The sequence below is a fragment of the Canis lupus genome, chromosome 34 (assembly GCF_011100685.1).
Source record: "Canis lupus familiaris isolate Mischka breed German Shepherd chromosome 34, alternate assembly UU_Cfam_GSD_1.0, whole genome shotgun sequence".
Lineage (NCBI taxonomy): Eukaryota > Metazoa > Chordata > Mammalia > Carnivora > Canidae > Canis > Canis lupus.
The window spans coordinates 24,414,629-24,437,191 of record NC_049255.1 but is presented as its reverse complement, the minus strand read 5'-3'; the positions used below and the strand labels follow the sequence as shown (position 1 = coordinate 24,437,191).

Here is a 22,563-nt window from a genome sequence, read left to right as displayed (position 1 = left end):
AGCTCTATCCAGAAGGAACAGAGAGTTTCCCAAGTCAACTAACTCCAGATTCTCTCCCTGAAGCTGGAGGCCCATTATAGCTCTGCCAAATGCCTTTTTTTAGTATCTTCCTATTTAAGCCTGCCTCGCTAAGCTGGTTACGTGCCAGAATATGTTGGACTGACCATGCCGTAATGGACTCCTTCTGCATTAAATCTTTCAGAGCTGGTAAATTTAGACAACCTAAAGAGCCATGTTATGTCTGTACCACTTATCAAATTGGCATAAGGGTTAGAGACTTAAGACTGGGACCTGGATTTTCCCAGAGGGCTGAATTATTTAATCATCAGCAATTTTGAGGTTCACAGTGGAGTAGAAATAATGGAATTATTTGCTCCTGGGTGTAAAAACATCTTCCCAGAAGGTCAGAAAAGGAATCCACAGCCTTTTTCTGTTTGCTAGGTGGTCTGGGCCCTGCTAACATGCACGGTTTATCTGACTGGAAGCGTATGAAGAATCTGTTAGAGGAGAGTAGGTTTTGTACCAATCTGAAAAGCAGGCTCTGCATCCGGCCGATGGTTCCTCATGAGGGGACAAAGCGTCAAATTTGGTACATTATTCCTCTCCTTCTGGAAATACTCTTCCACAAAGCTATGGAGCTATGGCGTCAAGTCCTGAATCCTGCTTCTACCACCGGCTCACTGTGAGACTTGGGCCAATTACTCCTTCCTCTGTGCCACAGTTTCCTTATCTATGAAATGGGGCTGATAATGTCACCTCCTTACAAGGTCACAGGGAGGCCGAATTTAGTCTCTTGAGGATAGCGACTGGTGGAAAGAAGTGCTCAGGGAATGTTAACTATTCCTATTTGCTGGTGTTAAAGTGGGGAGGGCTGACCAGAACACTTCCACAAATAAAACGTTTAGGTCTTTTTTTTTTAATTGTCAAAGTTCTATGGAAATAGATGAAGAGCTTAAATAAAACTAATGAAGCATGGCCTGGAGTAACAAGAGTAATAATCAACATATCTTTAAAACACTGGATTGAAAATGAAGAAAAGCTCTTACTCCAACAAAGAGACCAATATATGTGGGGAACATGCTATGTGTCAGGCGTGCATCGCAGCAAGTGTGTCACATTTAGCCTCCCCTCCCCCTGGCATTACTGTCCGCAATTTATAAAGAAACCGAAGCTCTAGTGAGCAAGCAGCAAGATGAAAACTCAAGGCTGACATCTCTAAAACTCTCCTCTTGCAACTAACTCCAATTACCACCTGATCCTTCCTGCTTCCTGTCCTCTTGTTCCAAGCCTCCATTTCCTTTCTGTGATGTTGCACGACACTCTCTTGATGCTCCTCTCTCAGCAGCACTGCTCCCCTGACACGGTCTCGAAGGGCCCTAATTGGCTTTCCCAGGATGCAGCTGGATTTCACCCAAACAGTGGTGGCTTGGTATGGGTTTTTTTCCCCAACCTTAGCCAGATAGCAGGCTTCTTATGTCCAGTAGTCAATGGCTAACTAATGACTCCCTTTGTGTCCCATCATGAAAATGTTTCAAGTGTGGTGGAGAAGCAATCAGAAGTTGGAAGGTATGGCCAATTCTGCATGTGTGTGCATGTATGTGCGTGTTGTCCTTGCGTTCCTACTACGTTCTGGTAATAAACATTCTCATATTCACATGTTTGACTAGGCTTGCTCCTGTGATTGATCTAAGATAGATCACACAGTTTGGGAGAGGAAGACTTAGACTCTGGAGTCAGCGGGAAGACAAGACTGAAGTTTGCTGGAAGCTTGTCAGACAGCCTGGACCTGGGAGTAGCAAAGACCTGGGTTCAAATCTTTGCTCCAGTTTTCAAAAACTATGTGACTGGGTGAAATCCAGCTGCATCCTGGGAAAGTCATGAGTTTACATGACTTTTTAAGCTTCATTTCTTCCTGTGCAGAGGAAAGTAATCTTATTTTGTTATAAGTTCCCTCGGATGATCAGTGAGGTAATGAGAGTCTGGTCATGGCACATAGATTAGACAGTGCCAAGCGAGTGGCGGTGACTACTAACGTGCAATGATTTAATTGGAAAAGCCAGCTATGTATAAGCAGCCGTGTTTTACCCGGTCACACGCATGGTGGTGTCATAGACCTTCTCCTCAGAAGGTGTCTATTGAAATGTTGCCCTTTACAAACTGAGTTGCACACACTATGGCAGCCTTCCCATCAGCCTACTTCAACTGCACTTGACACCTCTGAGAATACGTGTCACCTTCCACATGTCCACAGACACAACACGAGCTGGAAATGTCAGGGGTGAAGTGTGGGATGTCTAGTTGGCTTCTCCTCATCATTCAAGTCTTGTGGAAGTACTGCCTTCTCAGAGGGAACTTCCTGACCACAGTATCTCAAATGCCCCTCACCCCCCACCCCCATCCCCGGCCAGCCACTTTCTCTCCTTCTCCACTCTGCTTTATTTATTTATTTAAAAAAATAGGCTTCATCTTTTTTAGAGTAGTTTTAAGTCCCCAGGAAAATTAAGCAGGAGGTACAGAGAGGTTCCCATATGCCCTGTGCCCTCCCCCATGCATAACTTACTCCCCCCCCAACACCCCATATTACAGGGGCACATTTTTTACGATGGTACAATTGACAAACCTGCAGTGACACATCACAATTGCCAAAGTCCGTAATTTACGTAAGAGTTCACTGTTGATGTTGTACATTTTGCGGGTTTTGACAAATATATGACATGTGACCACCGTTATAGTGTCATGCAGTATAGCTTCACTGCCCTCAACATCCTCTATGCTCTCACCTGTTCAAGTTCTTCTCTCTTTTTAACTCCTGGAAACCACTGATCTTCTACTGTCTTCATAGTTTTGCTTTATCCAGAATGTTCTATAGTTGGATGCTTTATTTTAAAAAATCATTAATCACTATTTCTATGTTTAATTATTTATTGTTTTCCCCTCCCAGTAGCCTGTCAGTGGTGTGGAGGCAGGGTCATTTTCTGACTTTTAAAATGAGGTATCCTCAACTGTTAGACCGTACCTGGCTCAGAATAGCCCTCAACAAATATGTATTAGCTTAATAAATGAGTAAATCTTTCCCCCATCAAAGTAGAGGAGTGCCTGACTGGCTCAGTGGGAAGGACAAGTGACTCTTGATCTCAGGGTCGTGAGTTCAAGCCCCATGGTGGGTGTAGAGATCACTTAAAAATAAAATATTTATAAGAAAAGAAAAAGAAATTGACCCTGGAGGTACTTATACAAATGGTAATAGTACTAATGCTCACTCCCAGTTTTATTATTTCTCAGATGCGTCGTTTAATTTAATCTTCATGATTACCTTCTGAGGTAGGCATAGTTTAACAGGTAACATAGGTAGTATATAGGTAGTCTAGCCATTTTATAGGCAAGAAAATAGAAGTTTAAAAGAAGTAAACTTATCCAAGGTCGCAGAGTTGGTAAATGGAAAAGTTCAGACCCAAACTCAGGTTCATAGGATTTCAAAGTTCATGTTCTTAAACATTATGTGATAATTGAGAGCTAGAGGAAACCTGGCTAGCCCATTCCATCCCTTGAATTTGGAACATGGTTGGTTAGTCTAAAGTGCCTTGACCTTCGCTCTGGTCCATTTAACATTTATAAAGCATCTGCTATTTGCTGTGCAGTGTGCTCTAGGGCATCACCCAGACATTCTTAGCAATGCAGAGTCTCAGGATCTACCCCTGACTTGCTGACACAGAATCTGCATTTTTTTTTTTTTACAGGATCTCAGGTGATTTGTACGGGTGAGATATGTGTATTTGAGAAACACTATTCTGTAAGGATTTCAAAACCCAAAACTCTCATGTCCCCAGTTTATGAATCAACCAGGGCTTCAGCTTTCAGAGGAGCTTGTACTTTAGAGGGGGAAATAGTCATCCATATAAAATGCTTCTCTCATTCCCTAGCACTTAAGCATTTAATAAATATTTGAAATTATTATAAATTACGCAAAGAAACATCAGTTGCATAGGACTACGTGTAGCTGAATGTGAACAAGCTGGCCTCAAGGTCCCAAGCAATATAAAATATTCCTTTCCAATAATGCACAAGAAATGCAGCTTGTTTTTCTCTTGCCATTATTCCGTGGTGGTGCTGGTATCTGGGGGATGGTGTGAGGTTAGGCTTTTGTAAGTATAGTCCTTAGATTTCTGTAACACAGTTTAGACTGTAGCACATCTGCAATAATGCGGTAATGAGTGTTGTTAGGGAAAGCTGACATTTCACTCTAAGTCCACAGAAGTGCCACTGCGTTTCCCCCAGGGAAGTTGTGGGTGGTCAGTGTCAGCACTACTGGAGGCTGCTATGTTCTTACAATGGGGAACAGAGTGTTGTGTTTTCTAACGTCTCTGTTCTAATCAAACTCAACCTTGACTGCCCACTTTATAGTTTATGAGCCTATATGCCGGGGAAATGCATGTAGCTACTGCAGGTGAGCCACTAGCCCAGAATTGTTTGCCTGAAAACGCCAGGCTGCTGCCCAGCTGAGACTCCCCCTGTGGTTGTATTGGAGTCCGAGGGTGAGTTCAGCACTGTAATCAGTGCATTTGTTTTCTGCTTTGTCATACACATAACTGGCAAGTCTAGCCAGGGCGCTGTTTGCAGAGGAAATCTCCTTGTGTCTGGAATGCAGAGGGGCCAGATCCTCAGATTTCACTTCTCTTTCTCTCTCCCCACTCTCCCCCTTTCCATTTGTTCCCAGTTGTATGCAGACCGTAATTATGTCTATTTCCTTTCCTGCCATCTCCAATTGTACAACACTTCTGCATCCAGGATGGATGCGATTCATCCGACAATCTCCCTTTTTCTCCTTTGTGACTCAAGCGGTTGCCTTGTTCCTTTTCATTGATTTCCACACAACACAATCAAATGGAAATACAATATGTTGCACCTGACAACCATTTAAGTCACCTGCTGTGGTGCTAATAGGTGCTGCTGATTTGTTAGTGTAGCGGCGATGGTGAATTGTATCAGCTCTGCAATAACATGCCTGCGTTTGCTTTCTCTGGGATGTGCTGTGGTTTGATGCCTGAAAAATTCAACAAAATGGTGAGAATTCAGTGGAAATTAGCAATAGATATTCATCCCACACCTTCGTGAATGTTTAGACCCTAGCAGTCCTACTGAGTTCTCCTTCCCTTCTGAAGAATTAAAGTGGAGGTAGGAACTAGCCCTCCATGGGCATTCTTAGTGTTCAAGACCCTGGACTGGGTATGCTATATGCCCATTCCTATTTTTACTTGGATTTTTGCTTAATCCTTACAAGAAATTTAGGTTTTAATACATATATATATATGATATATTTTATAGGCAAGAAAACTAAAATTCATACGAGTGAGATGATTTTTCAATTTTACAGGTGGTCAGAGACAGAGTGGACATTTGTGTGAGTCTAGTGTCCATCCCCTTTCCACACACTATCTTTTCTCTTTGCAAAATTTTAAATTCCAGAAAGTTCAGCACATTCCTTTCCTCTCTGAAACTGATTGCTTGCTTGGAATCTATTTTTATCTTATTCTAAGTGGTCACTGCCAAACTCCTATATGCTATATATCTATGTCTATGCCTATATATATAGTGTATGCTATAGATATATATACATACACATATATTAGTAAAATAGATGTTTTCTACTATTTGTGAGCAAATATATTGCAAATCCAATTATATTTAAGAATCTTTTTGGCTTACTCCAGCCCTCATGGTATTATCAGTCTGGTCATTATTTTGTATCAGTAAATAATCCTGCTGAGGAAGATTAAAGATTAAGGGCTAGCCCTGTGTTGCCACATGCTTGCTGTGTGTCCTAGAGAAAGCCACATGACCCCTCTGAAACTCAACTTATTTATCTTTACTATAGGGTCATCCACCTGCCCCATTTACCTTACAGGGTTATTGTGAGTACCAAATGAGGTAATGAGTATGAAAGTCTTTGGAGGGCAACCCCGGGTGGCTCAGCGGTTTAGCGCCTGCCTTTGACCCAGGGTGTGATCCTGGAGCCCCAGGATCAAGTCCCACATTGGGCTCCCTGCATGGAGCCTGCTTCTCCCTCTGCCTGTGTCTCTGCCTGTGTCTCTGCCTCTTTCTCTGTCTTTCTCTCTCATGAATAAATAAATACAAATCTAAAAAAAGAAAGAAAGAAAGAAAGAAAGTCTTTGGAAACCATAAGAATACAGAGAAACATATCAATCGTAGGTCACTAGATATTTGCCAGGCCCTTACTAGAAGTAAATATAAAATACCATACCAGGGAGTCTGCTAGGACTTTCTTGCCTTCAAAGAACTTAAAACTAACACAAACAAAAAATGGAATTACTTTTTGAGCTGGGTCTTGAGTTTATAATAAATTTATAGTAATTACTCTTTTGTTTCTTCAGTACCATCACCAGTTGATTCTCAAGTGGAATAAACATCAAGTGAAAAGCTGTCATTTACCTGAGATTTTATAACTCACATTTTACAAGTTTTTAAAAATGAATTTACTTTACTGTGTCTTGCATTCAATTTACCAAATCATTACAGTGTTTTTATATCTTCTCATCCATCAAGACTAAGCTCAATCCCCCCACTGGCTACAGCAATGATTTTCCAAGTGTAGTTAGTCCTTATACAGTAGCTTTAGCATCACCTGTGAACTTGTGAGAAATGCATATTCTTGAGCTCCACCATCCCAGGACTAGTGAGTCAGAGACTGTGGGGGTGAGGCTCAGTACTTTGCTTTAATAAGTCATCCAGGAGATTCTGATGTGTGTTCAAGTGTAAAACTCACCGCTCCACTAAAACCTCAAGGTCCAAGTCAGAAGTTATGACTTGCTAGGCTAACAGAAGCCAAGAAGGACACATGAATAAGGGAAGGCGGCTGGGAATAAGACCATAAGGAGTGATAGAGGGGACAGTGGAATTGGAGAGGTACCCTTCATAATGGTAGCAGTTACTGATGATTTTAGCTGTTGACGGCCATTTAGGAATGTGAAGCAGGTCCAGATACAATTTTCTAAAAGATAAAAACATGATTGTCTGATAAACCTATAACAAACTTAATTCATTAATAAGAAACTAGCAAGATGATAAAGCTGCTTTAACGAGAGGCTGGATAAAGTTGGAGAAAATGAGAGGCTAGCATATTTATATAGTCAGTAGCAGAAAGAATGCTAAAATAAGATTATGTTATTTGTAAAATTTTTAATGTGCTGCAGAGCAAGAAAACTATTACCTGTGAGGTTGTTTTTTTTTCTACTGGACAAAAATAATTTGCAACCAATCACTCCACAGGTTAAGATCTAATTTTAAAGAATTTTAGCCCTAAACAATAGTAAATCAAGCAATATTGCATTCTTACAATCTAGAGCCTAGATTGTCCCGGGTTGAGACAGTTGTGTAAATCAGGAAGATTTATTAAGCAATGCTCTATTAAGACTGAAATAGTATGTAAGAATCTTGGAGAGTTATTTCCAATATTTTGGATTGTTTCTTAACAAGTAAGGATGGCAGATGTTCCATTTTTTTAAAGGAGACTGAGAAGTGAACATACATGTGAAGTTTTTCCGTCAACAATTATGGACTCAGTAAAACATGCTTGAGGACAGATAACTGTGTATTGCCAACTTGCAATTCAGGTACAAACCATTATTGAATTTGCAAACTCCAAAAATGTTCTATTCATTGTCTGATGCCACTCATTCTATTCATTTTCTCCATTGTGTCCAGTTAAGCACTCAGTGTTTCATTATTAAAGCCTATTATCCAACTTCTGAAGGCAGAGCTAACAGGGCAGTCTCTTGCTCAAATGTCCTTACCAGATATTTCAGGCATCATTTCCCCCTGAGTTCTTCAGAAAATTGCAAGGGCTTTGCTTTCTTGCAGTTTGCTTTCTTTCATGACTTCAACCTAAGAGACAAGCTGCTTACCCCATCAATATTTAAGGAATTCAAGGCAAGATTGAGGATGAAATAAGTTTCTAGGCAAAGTAAGAGCAAAACCATTTAAATCCTTATTACAACATTCTTAGGTAGAGAGATGCGATATGAGGATTTTCATAGAGGATTTTTCTTCCTGCTTTTTCTCTTGTTGTTCTAGAGCATTCTACCCACTGAGTCAGTATCTTTCAAGCCTCAGAGAGAGGGCAGATTCAACCTGGAACAAAGAAATCAATGCTCAGCCTAGTATTTCAAAGTAGAGTTTTAAAGTGCACAATAAGAAGAAACCGTCTTGAAACCCGATGCAGCCTTTTTATGAGATTTTTTTTCCAGTCCCAAAACATTGACTTTGCATAGAAAGAGCCAAAGTTTGGTGGAACCCTCGTTTAGAATTCATCCATTCATTTATTCATTCATTCATCCTACAATTATTTATAGAGCCTCTAAAACATATCAGGCTCTAGATCTACAGGAGTGAACAAAACAAAGCATTCTCTTGGAGTTTGCATCCCAATGGGTGGATGTAACCTCCATGAGTTTATATATTAGATCACAAATAAACATACACATGTCAGGTGGTAATAAGTGCATTGGGGAGAAAATGAGCACAGAGAAAGGGACAAGGAGTGTCACAGAGTGGGTATGGTTGCTATTTAACATCTGATTGTGATAGAAAGAAGTCTCTCTGTTGTGTGATTGTTGATGAGTCTTGAGGGCAGTGAGGAAAACCCAGGCAGATATCTGGGTCTGAGCAAAGGGAACAGCCTGTGCAAAAGCCCGAATCAGGAGGTGACTGGAGCAGAGTGTCAGAAAGGAGGAGAGAAGGGCAAATTGTATAGGATTTCACAGGGTAACATGAGAACTTTGGATTTTATTCTGAGTGATGGGGAAGTCACTGAAGGGTTTTGTAGAGCAGAGGACTGATGTTATGTAACTTGCATTTTTAAAGGACTCACTGTGGCTGCCGTTCTGAATACAGACTCTAGCAAGCCAGGGGAGGAAAGAGGGACCAGAGAGGAACAATTGCAATAATACAAATGAGGGATGGTGGTGGCTCAGCTCATCATGGTAATGGTGGAGTGGAGAGGGAATATCAGCTTTTGGATATATTTTGAGTGGTGAGTCAGAACCATAAAATACCAAAAGGTAAAAATAAAATAAAATAAAATAAAAATACCAAAAGGTAGGAAGGAACTATTGGAAGGGCCATGAGTAAAACTGACATGCACTGAATCTCCAAGAAATACCCTTCCCCTTTTGCCTCAGACCCAGGTCTGGAGATGGAAGGCGTATGGGGGCCCTTGGATAATTTTGAAAGGATTCTGGAGCAGAGGGATTTTGTTCCGCATGGCAACTACAATTCCCAAGGAGAAGTGCTGAATCCCACATGATGTGTGGATGGCAGAAGAGCATCAGCCAGGTGAGGAGCCTGACAACTGTGGATAAGGAGCCCCTTCTCAGACTCTTAAGCTCTCCACCCGATGAGTAATCCCCAAATTTCCCACAACCTTGAGAAGGATATAGTGGTACGGAAAGAAAGCCAACTGACCAAAAGGGTCTGTGACCAGGACTGGAACACAGTGTGTAAATACGTGTTTACCAGGCTCCAATGGCAGGGTCAGAGATGCTGGGAGCAGCAGACTAGATTAGATTCAGTACCCAGGACCAGGTAGTTCAAACTATGCCTCAGAAGAGGCCAGCAAAGACAGGGAGAGTTCACAAGGACAGAGTCTCCTCTTCCAGAGAAGAGAGCTTATCCTAACAGAGTTCTGTAAAAAGTGTACGGGCTCCAACAACACTAAGACAATAAGGGTAAAACAACAACTCTAGACAAAATTCCCATTTCTCACAGTTGAGTTGAAGGAGGAGCAGATATAATTCTAAAATCCTGAGTCAGGGATGGGTATTCAAGTAACCTGGGCCACTTGCCCTAATAGAGAATTTCCCCCTCTGTCTAATCCATTTTTATTGTCTGCATAGCCTGTAGCAAAATACAGCAAGAAGAGCTAGGTGGCCACCTGGCTGGACTTACAAAGCTTTCTGGCTAAGCCATTGTGATTTGGTATTGTGGCAAAAAAGTGCTAATAGCTTCCGAGTTTGATCTAGTCTGAGTTTCTTTCTGCCCACACCCATACACCCATCCTCACCCAAGTTCTTAAAATCTCCATCTGTAAAATGGAGGGCTTGTGCAGAAAATCTTCATGGTTCTCTTAAGCTATCGGGCTTTCTGACTATTACAGCTCAAACATTTTTAGCCACGCTGTACCTTTTCTACCACTCGCCCCATCGTCTGGCACCGTGCTTTGCTCACACTGGGTTGGAAATCGCTTTTACCTTGTGAGTGAATGAGGAAGAAGGGCATCCACACCCCAGCCCTCTGTGGGCCATTGTGCAGGGTGAAGGGTCTAACCTGAACCCCACCAGGTGACAGGATTAGGGGGCATTCAACTGGGAGCCACAGTCGCCTTTCTTCATAACCTCTTCCCCTCAGTGCCAGCACCTCTCTATTTTCTGCTTTAGACCCTAAGAAAGTACGAGAATATTTGAGATATTTGAGAAGAGATAAGAAGCCAACTGACCAAAAGGATCTGTGGCCAGGACTGGAACACAGTGTGTAAATATGTGTTTACCTTATTATCTCTTATCTTCTTATCTCTTCTCCTTTGCTCTCAGCTGTTCTAAGTCATGAAAACTGGGAGCTGAACATGTCCTGAAGCTAAAGATCTCCTGGAGATAGCAAATTTAGCCCCTAGGTTTTTGTTTGTTGCTGTTGTTTTGTTTTACTGCACATGAAAGGGCCCTAATCTGCCATCCAAAGAGTGGGTGAGGAGCTTTCCATGCTCAGGATCATTCACGTGGAGGGCAGATAGTAACCCACTTAGAGAATGCTGTGTTGATCTGATTGTGACAGCAGAGGACCCACGTGCTGCTGGGTCTCTACAGATGCCACTTTCTTCTTTGATTTGATGTCCCCTCCCCAGATGAAGTGGAATACCTAGGCTCACACGGAGTGTTTTCTAATACTAGGCAGGAAAGAATATGAAGAGACCCTGAAGAGAGGAGATCCCATTGGACTAAGGAGATGGAAAGATGCGCTGGTGTCAAGTTCGGAGATGATATGGAGGGGAGGGGATTTGAGATGCAGAGAACTGTCAGAGCAAGTGTGTGGGGGAGGAAGGAGGAAGATCAGACATGCCTACGGAATAGCAAGTAATCAAGTCATTGATTTATCTGGATCTGTGGTCCTTATCAAGATTCATAAATTGATGGTGCCATTTTTAGAGAAGTGTAAGATCTGAGGCCAAGAAGTCTGTATTTCACAAAATCAATAATTCAAGAAAATATGGCAAGGGACACGTGATCATCTGCTAAATGCATAGTATAGAATGTAATGGAACATGAGTAATTGTGACCCAAACCTCCATCTTCAGCCTTCAAGCAAGAAGAAATGATTTGTTTTAAAGATGGGTATGTAAATGATTTTTGACAAATTTCAAGCAGCACTTGACTCCTGTGGGCTTTTCGATTTGGAATGAATACTTGTCTGTATTATCCAACTTCTTTGTACTTCTGGAAAAAAACTATTTTGTTGCTGAAAAGAAAAACCTTCAAGTTTTAATAAACCCTCCTGAATCCTCTGCAGTTCCTATTGACATATTAACATAAATTTTGGTTAAGGACAAATAAATTCGAATTGTAAAGATATAATTTCCTGAGAACTGCATGTATGGTCTGAATGAATGAACTCCTCTATAAGGGACTAACAATGTACAAGCCAGTTTAGGCTTTAAACATTTTTTTCCCTAGTTTCAGACTTTTCTCTTTATATTCCCTCTACATCCTCTCACTATATATTCTGATTCTGATTGTGGTTCTATACATATGCTGGTTTCAGAATAAAGTATCGAGACTTAACATTCATTCTATGATTTTTGCGTGAAGTGGATATTTGTAGCTTGAGTTTCAGATCGAGTGCAGTGGTAAGGTGGAAAGAGATGGAAGTACCAGGGTCAGAATCCACTCTGTTAAGGGTCACTCTAACTTAATCGCAAGTGGCCTTGGGCAATTAAAAAAACCCTCCTGGGTGTCTAGGTGGCTCAGTTGTTTAAGTATCTGCCTTCAGCTCATATCTTGATCCCAGGGTCCTGGGATCAAGTCCCACCACAGGCTCCCTGCTCGGCTGGGAGTCTACTTCTCTCTCTCTCCCCCCAACCCCTACTTTGTGCTCTCTCTCAAATAAGTAAAATCTTAAAAACCAAAAAGATTCTCCCAAGATCCTTTTTCTCTTCTGTGTAGTGTTACAAACAATGGCAGCCTCTAGCTCATAGAGAAGAGAAATGTGTCTCTCACAGCGTAGCTGCTATAGGGTAGGTGTTGAACCATGACTCCTTCTCTTCCTTCTCCCTTCCACATCCCCTCTCCTTCCCCATAAGGAGATGTACTGCTTGTTTGCTCAGTCCTTTTTCCCTAAAAACTTCCCCTTTCACTGAAAACCATCAGCCACTGTGTGACCTTGAGGAAGGAATTTCTGTCCTCTGTGCATCAGTCACACTTTCATTGAAATGAGGGACTACAGTTGGTGGCTATGGGACCTTACTTCTGTTAGGGACTTTCAGTGTGTTTGGGGATCTCACCTACTTCCTGGCTCAGCTTTTCCTCAGCTGACATTCCCTCCCTCCAGCCCAGGATGCCTTCTGCATCCCAGAGTAACTTACATAATAGGTGCTCAGTATCACACACACCAGCCGCTGATAAGTCTTGAGCTTAGAAATAGGCTAATAGAATTTGCTGCAAGCTACAGATGGAGCAGTGTTTTATTCTTATTAGCTAACTTTCTTCTTCATTTCAAAACATTATGGTTTGCACATCTCTGGGAACATTATATCTTTTGAGAATTTAGCACAATCTGCTTATATAAATGGTCTGTTACTGACTCCTGTAGCCATTAGTTTCTAATAGTTAACACCTGATTTGTATGTTTTAGACACAACATTGTATAGCAAGGCTTTGAAAATGAGTGAATAAAATAGGAAATTCTTAACCTTGGTACCAGGTCGACACAGATTTCCAGGGGCCTCTCTCATGTCTTGTTTAATCTCAGAAGTTGGGTATGAAAGACTCTGGAGTCACATCTCAAGAAGTGATCACAAATGCACACATCTGCTACTAAGATAACATGATAATATTGTTCATTCAGTCACTCATATTTTAATCTCTAGAATACTATGATTTATGTATTCACTTTCTACATTAAAAAAAACCAAGAATTCCAGCATGTTTTAATGTAGTAGAACGTCTGCTCTGAACGTCTGAGCAGAAGACCTATGATGAATATTGTCTTTTACTTTATAGCTGTGTAGACTGGAGTAAGTTAACTTTCTGAACTTTAAAATTGTCACGTGGAAATAATCATCCCTGCATTGTAGGATGCTGCATGGATTAAAAGACTTGATATATATAAAATAACATGTGAAGTCTAAAGCACAAAAATTGGTATTATTATAAAATAATTTTTCTTCTGTTCATAATAACACTATTATTTTTATCATACTATTTTAATTTTTATTATATAATACCATATTCAGAATTCCTTAATATATCGTTCTTTTTAAAAAAGTGCTATAAAATCCAAGGAAATCATAAATGCCCAAAGAAAGCTGGTAATCATCACTGGTGAAATAACTAAATGAAATAGCTAAAGGGAGGGCAAAAATAAGTTTATTTCTTGCCTTTTCAGCCATCTACTGTGAAGGTGGCTTCATCTACTATGAACGTTTTAGAATTGCAAGATTCTTTCTCTTTCCTCACATTTGCAGGGGTATCTTGAATTGACATTGCAAGTGAAATTATTTCTTCCTCATTATACCTAAACAACAAGCTGATATTTAGGTGCCCCCCACCAATATTGCTGTCCTGAATATTATAATATTGAAATACAAGGATATCCTGCTGTCCCAAGACTCTCGTATCACCACCACCTTATCCTCTGCCAAGGGTGCTCTTCTCCAACCCTCCAGCATCCAAGAACTAAATGGGTTAACTCCTGGAACAGATGAGGGCCTCCAGGAATTGACTTGAGCACTAAAGACATCCATTCTGATTCATTGATGTCACCAAGGACGGATTGGTAACCATTTTGAATACAACTCCTACCTAAATTCTATACTGAAGGTTAAGTGGCTCCATTTCTACCAGAAGGTAGTATCTTTTCATTGAGAAAAGTGCTTGATCGAGAGAACTATAAGCAGCACTTTTCTTTTTCAATGCCTTACTGGCATTAATCTCAAAGATTTAGTGTGATTCTGAAGTTGATTTAAGACCTGAAATTCTTAAATAGCACCTGAATCTCCAGAGTTTAGACAACATATACCATGTACATGTGTGTACGCAGGTGTACAATACATGTATACATTATATATACATTTACTACATATATAATATGTCCTCTGTACGATACGTAGTTTGTGTACTAATGCATGTATGTACAGTGTTTTTATAATGTGTGTATATATAATGCAATGTATTATATGTATTATACACATTATTCTGAAGAGACCCCCCCCCCCACAGAGATTAGCGACCCAAAAGGTTAAGAATCATTGTGTTAGCCTCTTTCTGAAATAACGAATTGTTAGATTTATAGGGAAAAGACACAGGGGGAAATGTGTACAAATGGAAACCATACTAACAAGAAGTACGACTGTTAACAATTTAATAGGAAGACCTTTAACAGGACTTGAGTGATTTAAAAAGAAGTGAAAACAAGTTTGGTCTAGTCTACAGCTGGGCGTATGCACATTTCCAACAGAAACAAATGGATCTCGACTTGTAAGTTTATCCTCTGAAGTTTCTCTACTAAAGTGAGGAAATAAAATTTACTCTTTGATACCTTCATCTGGAGGAAAATAGAGCCCTGCTTGCTGGCTTCCTGTTCTCTATCCAGTTCAGGTGAAGTTATGTTGCAACACAGAATGTGTTAGAGGCAGCCAAGCATTTCTAGTGGCATTGAAGTCATTTTTTCAAGCAGCAGTTCTGAGGTAAAATAATTAATAATAATAATAATAATAATAATAATGTCAATAGTAACAGCTAATTGTGTAACTACTATTTATTGAGAACTTACCATGTGCAGGCACTATACTTGAATCCTTTATTTACATTATTTTATTTAATCCTTGTAACAACCCGTGAGATGGGTATTATTGTGTCCCATATATATAGATGAGGAAATTGGGCTTTAGAAAAATTAACCTCTATAAATTTACAAAGCTAGTAAATAGATCCAGGAAACCAATGTAGGTAAGTCTCTCTTATTCCAATTGATTTTGGATAATTCCCTGAATCAAGATTAAGGGATGTTATGTGTTATTTATGTTTGTTACCTATGCCTATTACATCTGAATTATCCACAGTGCCCCCCACATAATAAAAAAAAACAGTCATAAGTGCATAGTAAATAGTGGCAGTCTACCTTTTCATGCAATTTTTGTATGGTGCTTTTCACACATATGTTTGGCTTATTTTTATGTACAGTAATCATGATGATAACTGTTTTGTATGAGTGATTTTCCACTTTCTGGTACTAAGCTCTTGTCTCTTAATAACTTAGGCTCAGTACAACATCTTACCTTCATATATTATTACAACTGCTACTGTATACTCTCTTAACTAGTAGTTAGAAATGTTGCTAGCTTTCAACTAAATATATACAAATATATTCAATTAAATGTAAGTCATTGTGGAATTTCATCTGTGAAGTTGAACTCTTAGACATAGTATTCCATTTGTGTAAGGCCATCAATCCCTTTCCAACCTCCTTACAACACAATTGCTCTGTTCTTCTTCCTACAGTTATTATTTGCTGGCTGGTGGTCAGGGAAAGGGTAGTATGTGTGTAGGGAATCCATGGAGTGTAGGAAATGGCAGGTGACCCCTCCTCAGGAAGTGGGGAATTGAAGAGTGGGTTCTGGAGTCCCCAGAATTCTGCAGGTCCAGTCTCCTTGGGTCAAGTTGGTAAGACAGGTACCAGAATCGCCGCTGCTATCTGTTAGACCCAACCAGTCATTGGGCCTAGAATTTCTCATAACATTTAAGTGGGGCAGGACGGTTGCCACCAGATGGTGCCAAACCACAACTGAGAGTTGTATTTGATTATATACCTGAAGCTTCCCCAACCCCCTACCCCAAGCCCCAGGTGGAAAGAGACAACTTTTCATTATATATTATAGAAAATGCAGAGATTTGGAATTGGGCAGACCTGGGTTATATCCTCTTGCCCCCAAGGTTATTGTGAAGTCTAAAATGACATAGTAAAGCTCATGTAAACAGATGGGAATCACAGTGACCAGCATTTGTTAGGCACTCTGTATGTATTATTTGATTCTGATCTAGAAAGAACTACTTGGCCTGCAATTTGTTCCTTAGATACTGAATTTTTTTTTGCCATTGACCCTTTTACTTTATTGAAAAGAGAGTGACCTTTTCTTACTCTTTGCTGAATTCAACGGAATAAGCGTGTTTCCAGGATGGCAATTACTTGTACATAACTGAGGCATGTTTTGTCTTTAACTGATCTATGGGCTTTAGCAAAGCACCCAGTTAGGGTTTGATGTAAACAGTTGAAAAGCAGATGCTATATTCTAGAGATGTTTGGAAATGTGAGTGACATTCTTTGTGGAAGATCTGAATTTTGCCGGCAGCTTTATAAGAATTCATCAACAGAGGAAGAACAACATTGAGTAGCAGCCCAAGAGAGACTCAGAACCTGAAGAGGTGTCTTAGCCAAGCAGAAAGAACAGAGAAAGGAAAGACTTTTGGACACTGATAAGAAGACAATTGGGGAGAAGTCAGTGCAGGACTGGCTGGCACAAATTAAATGGGTAGGGCCTGGGTTATCAGATTTTGGGTTACAAATTTTTGTGATAAAGTCAAGCGTAAAGGATGAATAAATATAGGAAATTGTGGCTGAAATTCTGGTATGTTACTAAAAGAAGCCTTCCCCATTGAGAGCAATAGTGAGATGACGCATTAGATGTAAAGAACCTGAAGCTTTTGAAGCCACAGACTTTCTGAGCCCAGAGGTACTTCTGACTTGGGCTGAGCTCTAGCTCTCTCTGGACCGCTTTCCTGCAGGGATCTCAAAATGTAACTTCTAGATAAATTCTTACCATTATGTCTTCATGCATAGAAAACAATAATGCAAATAATATTCTTCATGTAGGGATTGGTGTAGTTCCACATGATGTAGAAGAAAATTGCCATGCAACAAGGAAAAATCTCACTGCTCTTCCCTATATGCAAGTGGGAGAATCTGGAGCTACACCATCAATGACCAGTGATTTGAAGGGTTAACAAAGGTATCAGAGAAATGACAATTACTCCGGCTAATCTTCCGGTAATTGTTTATTTCTTCTACTCCTTCTAAAAAAGAACATAGGAAATGTCAGAAGAGATTTGGTAGGAGATAAAGCTTGTTCCAGAGCCCTTAAATGGTTTTGTATTGAATTCAGAAACACCTTAATCATTCAGCTCCATGATCCCATCATATATCAGTTTGATGTTTATGTGTATTTCTAAAGAAGATTATGAGCTCAAGTTTTGTTTTGTTTTGTTTTAAGTCAGCAGAACCTTATTCTTCAGAGCAGCTCAGCAGGCTTTTTGAAGCTAGTTAGACCAAATTTTCCCCAGAATTTAAATTACCAGAGGAAAAGACAAAATGATGATTTCAGATACAGATTTTTAAGGCCTATACAATGAGCTAAATTTGAAACTCAGAGTTAGGATGTCTGATCTTTGTAGTGATGCCTCCCCTAGATCCCTGTCCAAGTATGGGCACACCCAGGGACACGGTTCAGGCAGTCTATAGAAAAAGCCAAATTTGGCATTTGCAAATTCTAGTGTTTTTTATCTGTTTCTGCTGTTACCTATGACTTAATAGCCAAGTCTCGAATCTTTAAAAATATTCTTACCATTTCAGAAGGTCTGAAAACTACCACTAGAGCAAACCAAACTGACTTCAATGGGAGTCTCCCTCTCATTGCTAAAATTATTGAATTCAGAAATACCTTAATCATCTCCATGGTTCTGTGGTATATCAGTTTGATGTTTCCATGTATTTCTAAAGATAATGAGCTAAGATTTTTTTTAGATCAGTAATAGTTTTTCTAGAAAAGGGAAAAGATTATTTTGTGAAGATGCTTTGGGAAGTATAAATTATTTTAGGCACTAATATCATAAAACAATCATTATGGGTCATCTTATATCTTGTGTGGCTTCTGCATTTCCACACTATGCTAGGCCCTGTGGAAAATATATCAGAAGTAAAATGACTTCACCAGTGACTTGGAGAGAAATTAAAGTGTCATTTGAGGAAGTATATAGTCAGATGGCAAACTGAGTCTCATTTAACAATGTGTAAAATAAAAATGTAGAAATAGGAGAAATTAACGTGAACTGCAGCCGTCATGTAGAACATTTGTGATTTTGTTGAGGCTGGGATGGGAAGAAAGGAAGGAGAGTGAGGGTGAGTCTGCGGGGGGGATCCTTTGGGAGCTCAGGTAGCAGGCGGTCAAATGAAGCTTAAAAGCAGGCAGAGGCCTTTGCCTTGACTTCATGCACCTTCACCTTGACTCTGCTCTACTCCCAAACCTCTCTAATCTATGCTCAGGGGCTTTCCTATATTTTCTGGGGAAGCCTCATCTTCTAATCACCAACAGCAGGTTGAGAGTCCACCTTGCTTTAAAGCTGCTCAACCATGCTGGTTCCAGACTTCAGGATTGCCTTCACTTCTAACATGATGTTTCTCTTTGTTCTAGGTCTTATAGTGCTTAGGAACCAAGAGGCCTCATTCTTGTCAGGGGCCAGCTCATCTTCCTCTTAGCTTGCTAAGCTGTGAGTTAAACTGGGAAATAATAATCCAGAAATAAGAATAAGTGTCCATATTATTGACACAATCCTTAACTTTGAGAATGTAAGTCTTTTTTTCTCCTCTTTTATAGGCTAGTTACTCCCATTCATATTTATGGAATGTGCTTTGAAAAGAGGCATATAAAAAAACATCATAAAATTGTTTTTATATTAATAGCCTAAGATCTCTTAGGAGCCTAAAAATAACTTTATAGAGGTTCGAAATACATAGCCATAATTATTTTTAAAAGCTTAAAGCTATTTTTAAAGCTGTCATATTTTGAGTAATTCTGAACTAAAATGGCAAAGACTAATGCAAAGCTAAATTATGTTGAACTCAGTTTAGCATCCACATAGCTGTTATATATAACTCCCAAGTAGTCAAAGGTTCAGAAGAACTCTATTTTACTGGACATTATTTTATTTTCCTACAAATTCTGAACAAGTGGTAGAAATATTGTCAATGAGTGAGCATTGAGTCTATCAGAATGTTTGAATACCCCAAAGAGACTAAGGTGTTCACAGTTTTAGGCAGTCTTCATATCTGCTCATAATCTTTTCACTAATTCAAAATGATGGTATTTTAGAAGTAACTGTGCTTATCGCATTGATGAATTAGAAATTCACTGTGCCAGAGTGCCTGAATGGTGTATTTGGTTGGGTGTCAGACTCTTGGTTTCAGCCCAGGTGGTGATCTCAGGGTCCTGAGATTGAGCCTCTCGTAGACTGTCAACAGGGAGTCCGCTGGAAGGGCATTTATTTATTCACAAATAAATAAATCTTTAAAAAGAAGTTCACCATGCCATTTAGATTCTGAAAGATGCAGGGAAATATTGAATTATAGTTTCTCAGATGAATTAAGAAACCATTGGGCCCTTTGAGCTCTGAAGAAAAGAAAATTTTGAATTCGGGGCACCCGGGTGGCTCATTTCCTTTTGCCTTCAGCTCAGGTCATGATCCCAGCCCTGTAAAGGGCTCTCTACTCAGTGGGGGCCTTCTTCTCCCTCTTCCTCTGCCCCTTCCCCCCACTTGTGCTCTCACTCTCAAATAAATACATAAAATCTTTTAAAAAGAGAGAAATAACATTTTGAATTCTTCTAGAATGTTTTTATTTAAACTGTAACACGGATTTCCTAAGGCAATAATAACATTTATAACATTTATCTTTTTTAAAAAAAAAAAAAAACATTTATCTTTTTTGACTTACAAAAGAAATAGATGTTTATTGAAGAAAATATCTATAATCCAGAAAAGTGATATGAAGAAAATAAAGCTATTTACTCTTTTCATAAATTTGTTTTGGATATGAGTCATGTGTGTTAGACCACTTGTGTCAGTATCATGGATTTAAGCACGACCAACATGGTGGAAGTCTTCATGGAGATAATTCTCTCTCGGAGAAAGGGTGTGATAGAGGTAAAGTGCACGGTGCCACCGTGAGATTTAACAGGAGCTCCTCCTGATCAGATGGAGCCAGTAGTGATCATAAGATCTAGGTGGATGCCTGAAGGATGAGTACAAATTCTTTAAGTGAAAAAGTTGTAAAACTTGAGTGTTTCAATATAGGGGACTGAACACTTGAAGATTTTTTAGAGAGAGCATGACAAAATTGTGGAATTTTAGGATGTCTCATTGATCAGAGCTAACATTCTTGACATTTTTGCATATATCACTCCCGTCTCTTTTAAAAGATGTGTTGAAATATATTTTAACATACTCTGGATCATATAGTTCTCTACCTAATTTATTCAGTCATAAATTGTGTTTATTGGCTCACATCATTGAAATTGTATATAATGTTAAATGGGAGTATCCATGTATGTTATTATCTATGTAATTAGAATCTCATAATTAACCGGTCCCCTCTCCTTGAATATACTGTGTTCAATGTTTCTCTATGATAGAAAGAGAACATTTTAATAGACAATTTATACGTACCTCTGATTATTTGCTTAGCATCAAATGTACTGTGCATTTTAAATAAACAACCCTGTCCCCGATTAAATCGTCACCAATATAAATTAGCGTCCTTTAAGGCTCTTTACTGGGAAGCATTTATTCAAAAGCCTCACATATGGAATTGCCCTCAGGAGGCATAAACTGACTTAGAGCCATATTCTAAGTCCTCTTATTTGAATATTATGGCACATTCCCTCAGCAAAGCCAGCTCCATGGTTTAGTGGTCTCTAGCTATATCCTGTAAAAGAATCCTTCGGTTGGGGGCACCGGGGTGGCTTAGTCAGTCAAGCATCTGCCTTCACCATAGGTCATGATCTCAGGGTCCTGGGATCCAGCCCCCGAAGGGCTCCCTGCTCAGTGGGGAGTCTGAAGTATGCTTCTCCCTCTCCCTCTGCCCCTTCTGCCTTCCCCACCCCCACTTGTGCTTGTGCTCTGTCTCTCTTCTCTCAAATAAATAAAATATTTTTTAAAAAATCCTTCATTTGGACTCCAGGGCAAGCTTGAAGCAGTTTTTAGTTTCTGATCACATTTTTTTTTAAACATAAGGATTATGATAACATTTGCAAAATGCAGAAATCTTGACTCCGTGACAAATTCCAATAGTTCGCCCTAATACCATACATTGGCGGTCACCTCTGCAGCCAGGGACATGGCACACTGTTTGGAATTTGAAATGGCTCATTGCATAAGATCTTGCATAAAGTACCTTCACAAAAAGGAGTAAGGAAAGCATATAACGATTCAGCCACATTTCAGGTCTCAGATTTTTTTTTTTTTTTTAAAGAAAAAGTAAAAAGTGAGCACTAATTTGGAATTCAGAAGACCCCATGCTGGTCTTCCTAGGTTGTAAATTCCTTGAGGTCAGGCTATCATCTCTGTGTCCCTCTATTGCGGGTGAAAATGCTCAGCAAATGACAGTACAATCAAATGAATTTACAGTATATTCAACCGAATGAATGAATAAGCGAATGGATGAAAGAAAGAATGGGTGAATAGACATTAAGCTTGAGGCTTTTAGAAGAATAAATGTGGTTGACAGAAATGTGGATACATTGCATGTCCCAAGGCTGCCAACCTGAAGTGATATTTCTATGGGAACAGAGGGGGTTACACACTCTAGCAAAGTACCTCCACCCCCTTTTGCAGAAACACATACACACATTTTAGTTTTCAATCTCTTAAATGTATCTTAAGGAATGAGCTTTAAGTAAAGATAAAAACTGCACCATTTTGTCTTTTCTTGTTTTGTGTTTTTAAGAGCTGTTTTTCGTAGTATTATTACAACCAAAGCTTATACCTTGAAGAGAGAGAGCATCCTAACTTTCCTTCCTGTAAACAGACTTAGTAGCACTCTTGCAAAGAATGAAAAAATTTCCTCAAAATGAAGACACATTGATGAAAGTAACGTTGAAACCCTGACTTGAGAGATTACCATCCATTACAGAAAACCTTAATGATGCACATCAGGTATTTGAAAGAAAACTAGTGAAAGCCATTAAAAGGGAAGAGAAAGGAAAAGACATCATAGACTTAAAGGAGTCTTAGAATAAAGATTTGGTGATAGACATTTTACAAACCAAGGCAAGCGTGGGAGGTCTTCAATTTATATTTTTAAATGTGAGCAGATGGGCTGAGCATTCTTACAGAAAGTGAATGTGTGTGTCTATGTGATGAAAATGTAGTTCATGAAGGCTGTTCCTTTGCAGGTGGGAATAATATGAGCTTACTCACTTTGCAGTGATAGGAGAGCTAAAATCAAATCCCAAAATTG

General features: G+C 39.6%; 1 protein-coding gene across 2 annotated transcripts in view; it reads left to right on the top strand.

Moving 5' to 3' along the window:
* Nucleotides 1-22,563, top strand: part of FGF12 (fibroblast growth factor 12) — a 543,009-nt gene that overhangs the window by 112,353 nt on the left and 408,093 nt on the right. Inside the window, exon 1 of one of the 2 annotated variants that reach the window (XM_038583707.1) lies at nucleotides 4,509-4,532. The exons of the other annotated variant lie outside the window; for it this stretch is intronic. The gene's annotated coding sequence lies outside the window, so the exon portion shown is untranslated. Of the gene's footprint in view, nucleotides 1-4,508; nucleotides 4,533-22,563 lie in introns of those variants that run through there. 2 annotated transcript variants of the gene reach the window in all.